Below are 10438 nucleotides of genomic sequence, written 5' to 3'. Positions count from 1 at the left end.
GTCTCTTCATTTAAGCCCAAAGCTGCTCTTACGGAGCACAAGGATCATCTCCAGCCTTCAGAAAAATCCAAAATTCCCCAAACCCCCATAATTTCTCAAACCTTTCTCATTTATATCCAAGATATTCACCACTCCGATGTTGTCCTTTGAGCTCTGAGCCACACAAAGGTTTTTGGGGTGGGATTTGCTTTTCCTTTTCCTCGCTCAAAAATTAACTGCCCCTTCAGCATCCTAAAAACCCCACAATGTTCACACGGGGAGTCAGAGAACCTGCCCTAAAATCCGGAATTTTTCCCCAAATTCCCACCCAAGTGCCAGAGTTTGCCGGCAGATGGCGACTGGACTCCTAAAAATATCCCAATAATCCTCCAGCTAAAACAAATCCTGCGGTCTGCCCCGACCCTGAGTCTCTGATGGCTTTGTCACACCCCAAGGGGGCTCACCTGGAGGGGGACGTTGGAATTTGTGGTATTGATGATTCTGAGATTGTAGGAAGTCTCTGGTTTTTTGTCCCGTTGCTAAAGAAGAAGCTATAATTTGTCTGTGTTGGTTTTTAAGGCTGTTTATTCTTGCTTATCTCTAACATGTTCTGCTGCCCTGCCGCAGCTCTGTCCTGCAGGGCAGCGTGTGGGGCTCTGCCCTCAGTGGGATGGTACAAACATTAAATACCACAAACTACCTGTGCTGGATTTACAATAACGTGCCAATATCTGTCACCTACATTGAACAGTGTGTCCCCAGCCTGAACCAACAGAAAAATGCCAACACCACAGTGAAACATGGAGGGCATGAAGAAGGAGAAAAAGGACAAGACACATCCAATTTCCTCCATCTTGTCCCCTTTGAACCCCTCATCTAGAATCCTAAAATTTTACTTTTGCACCCGTGCCACACTTTATTATTGCTTATATCAAACACTCAGAGCTGGTAATTCACCCTGTAAGATTGAAAACTCTTTTCCATGGGCAGAGATCACAGACAGTGTCTCTGGGGGCTCTGTCCAGGGGGGTTCTGACCCCTGCCAGGGCAGCCAGAGGGAAGCTCTGGATTCCCACAGGGGACAAACCGCAGGTGTGTGCCCAGGTTATCCCAGCCCTGCACAGGGACATCCCTCGGCTCTTCCCGAGTTATCCCAGCCCTGCACAGAGCTGCTCCCCCATGGAATGGGCTCCGCTCCCTCCCTTCCTCACCTCCGTGGGGAGACGGGCAGCCCTGAGGGCACAGCCACATCCCGCCTCCCTGCCGAGCCCTCAGGCGCTCCCCGCCTCTGAGGGGCACGCAGGGACACGGCGGGGCTGCCTGCGGGCAGAGCGGGTCCCCGCGGCCCAGCCGCGCGTCCCGGGGCTGCGGATGAGGGCGGGACACCGGGAGAAAGCGAGACAGGAACGGGACAAGGAACAGCACAAGGAGCGGGACCCGCCCCGGCACCGCCGCCTCAGCGCCGACCTCCCCAACATGGCGGCCTCGCCCGCCCGCCTCGCCCACCACGGCGCTAAGACCGTCCCAACATGGCGGCGGGAACCAGCCAAACATGGCGCTCCCCGCGCTGCGCCGCCAAAGCGAAGACTTGACCTTCCCATCATGGCGGCACCATAACGACACCCCCACACACACGTGTGGGGGGCGGCCCCGCGCCTGCGCAGTGCGCGGCCGGGGCAGCGGCGGGAGGGCGGGGAGGGAAGATGGCGGCGCCGGTCGGAGCCGTCACCGGGGCGACGCAGCGGCCCCGCCGCCCTCAGCCCTGAGGGCCCTGAGGGCCCGGCCCGGCCCGGCGGCAGGTGAGAGCGGCCCCGCGGTTTGCCTTCCCCGGGAGAGCCCCTTCCCCCCTTCCCCGGGGAGCGGGCCCCTCGGGGCGGGACAGGCCTGGTGTGGAGGGGAGCACATTTGAGGGTGGAGGGTGGGGGGAGCCCCTGTGCCCTCACAGCGTTTTGGGGGTGGCTGCAGGAGGCAGAGCCCACGGGGGGCTGTAGCCCCTTCTGGGAGGGGGAAGCCCCTTCCCAGCTCTGGCAGCCTCAGGGCGGGGAGAAAGCGAAGCCTGCCCCCCTGAAAATCGTGTTGCCCTTTAAAAAAGCCGTATTTCCCCGCTGAAAGCCGTGTTTCCTTCCCAAAAAGCCAAGCTTCCCCCCCTCCCGAAAGCAATGTTTCTTCCACAATATGCTGTGCTTCCTCCCTAAAATATATGTTTCCCCCAAAAAGGACATTTCCCCAAAAACCTCCTGTTTCCCCAGAAAAGCCATATGCTCTCCCTAAAAGCCGTGCTTCCCCAGAAAACCTCGCGTTTCCCCCAAAAGAGCCACGTTTCTCACCTAAGACCTCTATTTTCCTCTTTAAAAGCCATGTTTTGCCTCAAATGCCATGTTTCCCTTCTAAAAGCCAGGTTTGTCCCCCAAATTCCATCCTTCCCCCAAAAAAGCCATATCCGCCCCCCCCCAAAAAAAAAAAAAAAAAAAAAAAAAAAAAAAAAAAAAGCTGAATTTTCCCCCTAAAAGCCCCGTTACCCCAAAATTCAGTGCTGGCATGGGGCAGTGCCAAGGCACAGGCTGGCAGTGCTGGTGATGGGGGAAAATGGCTTTTTTTGGGGAGAAATTCTGCTTTTAGGGACAGAGCTTGGCTCGTCGGGGAGGAAACAGCTGGGGGGTGGGGGGGATATGGCTTTTTGGGGGCAAATATAGTTTTTAGAGGGGGATCAGACGTGGCTGGGGGTGCCCCCAAAACCTCAGCTCGCGTTGTGTGGAAACAAAGGTGAGGCTCGGTCCCCAGCCAGCCGAGCACAAACCACATTCCCGGCGAATTTGGGGTGTCGCTCCCCATTGTCTCCGCCGCTCGGGGCTTTGGGAGCGTGGTTGGGGATTGATTTGGGGCGGTGTGCTTGTCACGGCGGGGCTGGGCTGGGCTGAGCAGCGCTGCAGGAGCTGCATTAGCTCATCCTTCGCAGCCTCTCGGCTTTTCCACTCGCCTTTCCCGGTCACCGGGGCCGGGAATCTCTCAGGAGGAGCGGGAGCAGGGCCGGGGTGTCTCCAGGGAATGCTCGGAGCGGGAACAAAAGGGGAGTCGGGAATGGGAGATAACCCCGGGATCGCCGGGAATGTGGTTTGTGCTCGGCTGGCTTTAATCATCCCTGGGAGCCGGCTCAGGTCAGCAGCTGGAACTCCTCCCCGTGGCTGGAAGGGTCGGGAATTGCGGTGAATTCCCGTGGAATTCCTGACACAGTGCTTTATATCGCGACATAGCCCCGCAGCCGGGGCTTGGCCTTTCTGGAGAGCAAGTGCCAGAGTGAGAGGTTTCCTCATTCCCACAGCCCTGAGTGTTCCCACCACCATCTCTCCTTCCTTTTCCTTATGCTGATGCCAAAGAAAGGCTGAAAACCGGGATTTTCCCCTCAGGTTATGTCCCCCTAGGCTTGGTGTTTCCTTGATGTCACAAGTAGGAGAGAAAATAACAAAATCTTGGGCAGAATTGCAGCTGTTTCATAGAATCCAGAAGGGTTTGGGTTGGAAGGGCTTTGCAGACCATCCCTGCCACGGGCAGGGGCACTTTCACCTAAACCAGGTCCCTCCAATCCTGTGCATTCCCAACTTAGGGATGGTCTGGCTGTGCATTCCCCGCTCAGGAATGGTCTGGCTGTGCATTCCCAGCTTGGGGATGGTCTGGCTGTGCATTCCCAGTTCATGGATGGTCTGGCTGTGCATTCCCATCTCGGGAATGGTCTGGCTGTACATTCCCAGCTCAGGGATGTTCTGGTTGTACATTCCCAGCTCGGGAATGGTCTGGCTGTGCATTCCCAGCTCAGGAATGATCTGGCTGTACATTCTCAGCTTGGGGTGGTGTGGACACTTTTTGCAGGGCAGGGTGGTGCCTGCCTTGCTCAGGTGCTGTTCCTGGTGTTGGGCTCCACGCTGTTCTGTAGGAGTTCCGTGTCTCGGTGCTCGGGCGGCGGCAGCGCCACATCCCGTGGTTGTTTTGGCATGGCTGGGATGTTTGTGTGTGTTTTTCCTGCTGTGTTCCCTGACAGGTGACTCCACCCAGGCAGCATTGCTTTTCCAGGGTGGCAGGTGAAACTCTTGGACTCAGAAAGGCTCTGGACAATTTAATCATTTTATCAACAGGCAGCATGTATGATTTTCAGTTTTAACTGGAGTTTCCTCCAGCCTTTATTCCCCGGGACTCCGTTTTTCCCAGAGTTTGGCTGCCAGTGCAGCCCTGAGGGGAGCTTGCCTGCAGTACACGTGCTCCTGCCCTGCCTGGGCTTGGAATGAAGGTGGGGTTGGTTCATTCCCACTGCTGAACGTGGGTGACCTGTGATTTGGGGATTGCAGCCACTGCGCCGGGCACCTTCTGCAGAGGTGTTGGGATGTGCTCCTCATCCCGTCCTTAATCCCAGGAAATGCAATGCATGCAGCAGTCTGCACATCTGCCAGGAGTGACAGGTTTGGAGTGGGAGCGCGGGGATGGTGTGGCTGTGCATTCCCAGCTCAGGGATGATGTGGCTGTGCATTCCCAGCTTGGAAATGGAGTGGCTGTGCATTCCCAGCTCAGGAATGGTGTGGTTGTGCATTCCCAGCTTGGGAATGATGTGGCTGTGCCTTTCTAGCTCGGGGATGGTCTGGCTGTGCATTCCCAGCTCAGGGTTGGTCTGGCTGTGCATTCCCAGCTCAGGAACGGTCTGGCTGTGCATTCCCAGCTCAGGGATGGTCTGGCTGTGCATTCCCAGCTCAGGGATGGTCTGGCTGTGCATTTCCAGTTTGGGGTTGGTCTGGCTGTGCATTCCCAGCTCAGGAATGGCCTGGCTGTGCATTCCCAGATCCATGGAGTTCTGTTCCCAGGGCTTCCAGGAGGTGCTGGGTTTAGACACAGCCTGCTTCCATCCCAGCCACTTCCACAGGATGTGAGTGAGGGCTGCTGGAAAAGCTTCCCACTCTCTGTGTAAACAGAGCTGCGCCTCCAAGGGAAGTGATTTTTCCCTCTGTGTTCCGACAGGGCAGGCTTTGTTGAAAAACATCCAGACTGGATTTTCCTAAGGCTGGAGGTGGGTAGGCTTTGGGCTTTGACATGGGAAAGGCAGCATCACCTGGAGGTGGCTGTGAGGACTGAAGGAAGGTGTTGGAGCTGGAGCCAGGCTCAGGTTTGGCCCAAATCCAGCTAAAAGCTGGGAAGAGGCCTCTGGGAAGTGCTGATGTGCTCCAGGGGTGCTTCTCCAGGTAGGGGCTCCCTCCAGAGCACATTTCCTGCCCTGAGTGGTGCTGCTGGCATCTCCTCGGGCTGTCCCCAGCAGCATCCAGGCTGTGCTGCCAGGAGCAGCCAGCACAGCTTGTGATGGAGTTGGGAAATCCAGGTCAGAATTCCTTTTGAACTCGCCTGTGTTGCTGGATCAAAGCAGAGCAGGGGTGACACATCCACGTGAAAACCGTGGCTCATGTCGAGCAACCTGCAGGAATCAGGGCTCTTCCCGTCAGGAATTAGCTGTTTCAGGAGCTGCTCTGGACTGTGTTCTCTCCCCCATTTCTATGGCAATCTTTAAATATTTATCTTCGCTTGCTGAACTCCCACTGCAACATCTGTGACTGAGGATCCTCTTTTTTCCCCCCATGGGAAACGTGGATGCGGTTCAGGCACCAGCAATTGGCAATTCCGATGCATTGCATCTCTCCCTGGGTTCCAGACTCCTTTGGAAGCAATTCTCTGCCTCATTTTGTCTTGTACCTGTGCCAGTTTTATCATAATTTGGGGTTTTGGAGGCTTAAGGTAAGTTGGCAGAGCTGCTTTTATTTATTTGGAGCTTCTCTTTCCAGGCCAGGTTGGATGGGGCTTGGAGTAAGTCTAGAAGGTGTCCCTGTGCATGGCAGGGAATGGGATGAGCTTTAAGGTCCTTTCTAACCCAAACCATTCCATGATTTTGACTCCCATTAGGTTTCAGTGGGCAGAAGTTAATCTCTGGTTTGAGGAATGATTTGGGGTTTTCTCGGTAGAAAGATCTCTGGTTTGAGGAGTGATTTGGGGTTTTCTGGATGAAAAGCAGCTCGGAAATGTCAGAATCTCACTGTGAAGTCAGGGTGTCTGCAGGAAGAACTGTCCATCCCCAAACTTCTCACATGAGGGAATCTGGGACATGGATTAATCATTCCAGCTGGTTTTTTTGTCACTCTGGAGAGCGTGCAGTGTGATTTATTTGTGCTTTAAAAGAGACTCATGAACCCTTTGGGTGCTGTTATCCACACACTGAGCTTCCAGGGAAGGGGCTGGCTGTGGGAATCTCTGGCTGCTGGATACACACCAGAGCCTTTTGCCAGCTGCCCAAAACACCTGGAAGGAGAGACCCAGGTGCAGCTCCCTCGGAAGCAGCACCACTGTGGAATTCCTGCATTCAGTTCCTCTGAACGCAGGAATTCCATTTAATCTCTGCTGCTCTTCCCAGAGCTGGTTTTGGGCCAGGCGTTTCCTTTCCCAGTCTCAACAGCTGCTGGGAATTCCTGAAAGCTCCCAGGCTTTTGGGTTTCTGCAGACACAGACTCGTTGGGCACAGGGGATGCTGTAGCCTGCTCCGAGCAGGACTCCTGGATGCTTTGAGATCCCGGGGTTCCAGGGATTTGCCCCCTTCTCCTGCTCGGAATGGAGAGGGTTAATGGTGATTGTTGTGGTGACAGGATGGTAACAAAGGAACATACTGGGGAGCTCATTTTGTCATTAATGGCCCAGATGAACTTGAAACTTGCACAATTTCCCTGAATTTTTGTTTGCTGATGAACATAATATGGATTTGACTGTGGTTTTTTGTCGTGTCTTTCTTAGTATTTGATGTTTAAGCCTCCCTAAAAACCCATGCTTGTGGCGTGGCACAAAGGATGGCAGGATAGCTCCTGATTTCCTCATCCCCAATATCCAGTGCTTCTGCTTCTCCATGCTTTGCCTTTCCAATTAGCAGAGGAATAAGAAAATCCTGTACAAAACAAGAACAAATGCTCTTATTTATTCTGCTCAAATCAGTGGAAACTGCAGCAAATCTCCTGCAGCCCGTTGGGTGGGTCAGACTCAGGAAATCTGTTCCAAATGGAATCCCTGGGTTGTGTTTTCTGGTCCAGGCTCAGTTGTGGTAGGGGTTTGCATGGTGGTTTGTGGGTACTGTTCCCAGCCCCTCAACCTCTCTGTGCCCAGATTCCCTGTGGATTTAGTCCTGTTTCTCCCACCTTTCAAGCCTGGGCTCCAAGGGCATGCAGAGCAATCTTTCCAGTTCTGTAATAACAGGGTTGCACTGCCACCACCCAGGGCTGGTCTGCACCTCAGACCCATCCCTTCCCATCTGCTCTACCCCCTCAAAAATTTCAGGCAATCCTCTGTTGCTCATTGCCTGCTGTTTGCTGGGAACTGGTTGAGATTTTCCCCCACTGAGGTGCTGGTTTTGGGGGGGAAATGTGGAGGGGAAGCTCTGATTTCTGCTCTCTGTGTTCAGAGACAGGACCCAGGGAAGGGCTGGAGCTGGGCCAGGGGGGTTTGGGCTGGAGATCAGGAAAGGTTCTTCCCCAGAGGGTGCTGGGCACTGCCCAGGGAATGGTCCCGGCCCCGAGAGCTCCAGGAGCCTTTGGACAGGCTGGGATTGTTGGGGTGTGTGTGCAGGGCCAGGGGTTGGACTCTGATCCTGGTGGGTCCCTTCCAGCTCAGGACGTTCCCTGGTTCTGTGCAGTGTGTTCAGCAGGAGTGGAGCTCCAGGAGAGCAGCTCCCAGCTCCACTGACAGGGAATCCCAGGGATGCTGACTGCCTGAAAAGCACCAAGCTCACGCTGGCTCCCCGGGCTTCTGAGCAAGGAATTGGGATGCTGCAAGGTCAGTCCTGTGGTGAAGCCAATGTTTCCCTCTTTCCCAGCCTCTGGCACTGCCCTTTGCCCACGCCAACATCACCGTGGACCTTTATGCTTGTAGATTCTCTCCATCCCCATTGCACAGCACAGTGTGAGCTCCACAGTCTGAAATTTGCAGGGGCAGGTGGGTGTCTGCCCTTCCTAATTCACATTTTCACATTTTCAGCCATGAATTCCAGCACCTTTGGACTGCACACACTCCAGCACCTCTGTGGGGGTCAAGACACACTGTTTGCTTTTCAGGAATATCACACTTTGTTTTTCAGGAATATCACACTTCCTATCACCTTTTGAGGTTTTGATTAGGGCAGCAAAGAATCATGGAACGGTTTGGGTTGGGAGGGACCTTAAAGCCCACCCAGTGCCACCCCTGCCATGGGCAGGGACACCTCCCACTATCCCAGGTGGCTCCAAGCCCTGTCCAGCCTGGCCTTGGATACCTCCAGGGATCCAGGGGCAGCCACAGCTGCTCTGGGCAGCCTGGGCCTGGGCCTGCCCACCCTCCCAAGGAAGGATTTCTTCCCCCTATCCCATCTGAACCTCCTGTCTCTCAGTGGGAAGCTATTCCCCATTGTCCTGGCACCCCAGGCTCTGGTGAAAAGTCCCTTCCCATGTTTATTGTCAAATCCTTTCTGTTTCCAGCTGTCTGCACATCCCTCTGAACTCTGGAGAAGCAGCAGCTCGGGACAGGGAGCTGCAAATCTCTGCTCCCTGAATCCTAGTGCTGCTCTTAACCCCAGCTTCTTGTGGCTTTTGTTCCTTTACTTGCAAAATGGGGTTAGCTGTGGAATGTGGAATGTTCCAGGCATTTCAGGTTGTGTCTCTGTGGCCAGACCAGGTGTCTGTCTGTGATGAAACTCCTTTGTTCCACCTGAGAGAGGGAAAATACCTTCCATATTGTTTTGCTGTGTTTAGCAAACAGATCTGCCATTAAACCCCCTGTGTGAGATCCAGCCCTGCTCCTGGGCACTGCTGGGGATGGTTAATCCCTGCTTGGGAGCTTCCATCAAAGGCCTCACCTCGGGAATGGCAGGGCTGGGCGTGGAGGGGGAGCACAGACAGGTTTGGTGTGAGACACAGCCAGTGAGCATCCCTAAAGCACCACTGGGGTGTGTCTGACACACTGCTGTGTCCCCGGAGTTCAGATCAGGAGGGGAGGGCAGTTTGGGGTGCTCATCCCTGCTGATATCCACGTGGAGGTGGTGGTGGTGCATGTCCTGGTGTCCTGCTTGCTCACAAAAACATTGCATCAGCGTCACTGCCAAGTCAGCAGCACGTCTGAAAGCCCTGGGCATCGATTCCAATCAAACCTTGGCCAGCCAGGCTGCAATAAAATGGGTTTTTTCCAGTATATATTTTCTCTTTTTATGGCTTGAAAGTCAGTAGCCTTGAGCTCATCTTTGCTTTGGGTGCAAGGTCTGGGGGCTTGTCCTGGTTTGAAGAAGTCAAACTAGTGAGAGGCTTTAAGTCAGAAATACAATTTATTAGGAAAAAGGGAACAAAGAACTGAATACATATAACAGTATAACAGGAACCACTGACAGAGTCAGAGATAGAACCTGACACTTGCTGGTTGGGGTGGTGGTAGCAGATATGGTTCTGTCCAAGCAGTTCTCCTGTAGACTGATGTCGTTTCCCTCTGGAGGTTCAGTGTAGAGAAGGTCTAAGCTGTTCCTCTTGGAAGAGGGGATTGCAGCTCGAGGTGGTAATGGAATACACCCCAATATTATAACCTAGGACAGGACTGTTCATAACTTGTGTGTTTTTGTGGGGAGAGGAAAGGTGTAGTTGGTGAATCTGGGCTGAAGAATAGCTTTGTTTACTGCAAAAATAAAATTGTTACTCCCCCCAAACTCCTCATATGCCACTGTCCTGAGCCGGACATGAGCCAGGTATGCCCAGGTGGGCAAGAGGCTGATGGCCCTGGCTGGTCCCAGGATGTGGCACCTGGGGACAGGGTTTGGTGGGGACACAGCAGTGCTGGGGGAGCAGTGGACTCGGTGATCGTGTAGGGTTTTCCCAGCCTTACCAATTCCATGATTCTGGGATGGATGTGTGAGTGCTGCCAAAGACCACGTCACGATGGAGGAGTAGAGGCTGGAGCATGAGCACCCACAGCAGGAAAATCCCTGACCTTGGCCTGGCTGTGCTGGACTTCATTTTCCTGAGACTCCATCCTTCGTTCCCAGTGCGAAACATCCAACCTGAGTTTGCAGCAGTGTTGGACACCGGAATCCTGCCTGGTTATCCCACCCAAGATTGCCTGGGTTCTGTGCACAGCACAGAGGGAGGTGTGAATCCTGGTTGTTCCCAGCCTCTGGAAGTGCTGCTGGTTTCTGAAGGGAGTCCAGCCATTGATGGATTTCTGGAAACAAGGCTTAGAGCCTTTGCTTTCCCTCTCATTGATTCCTGATCCTGCTGCCCTCCTCTGCCTGGTTCAACAGGGGCAAGAAGGTCTCAAGGATCCTGCTCTAGGATCCAGTGGGTTCAGGTGGGACATTGGGATAAATCCTTCCCTGTGAGGGTGGGCAGGCCCTGGCACAGGTGCCCAGGGAAGCTGTGGGTGCCCCTGGATCCCTGGCAGTGCC

General features: G+C 54.3%; 1 protein-coding gene across 3 annotated transcripts in view; it reads left to right on the top strand.

Moving 5' to 3' along the window:
• Positions 1 to 1647: 1647 nt before the first annotated feature.
• The window catches only part of FBXO42 (F-box protein 42), a 48842-nt gene continuing 40051 nt past the window's right edge, over positions 1648 to 10438 (top strand). For 2 of the 3 annotated variants that reach the window (XM_072917311.1, XM_030289216.4), the window contains exon 1: positions 1648 to 1778. The gene's annotated coding sequence lies outside the window, so the exon portion shown is untranslated. The remainder of the gene's footprint in view (positions 1779 to 10438) is intronic. The other variant, XM_030289213.4, reaches the window with a different exon arrangement.

The sequence above is a fragment of the Taeniopygia guttata genome, chromosome 21 (genome assembly GCF_048771995.1).
Source record: "Taeniopygia guttata chromosome 21, bTaeGut7.mat, whole genome shotgun sequence".
Taxonomy (NCBI): Eukaryota; Metazoa; Chordata; class Aves; order Passeriformes; family Estrildidae; genus Taeniopygia; species Taeniopygia guttata.
This window is presented reverse-complemented; position numbering and strand designations above follow the sequence as displayed.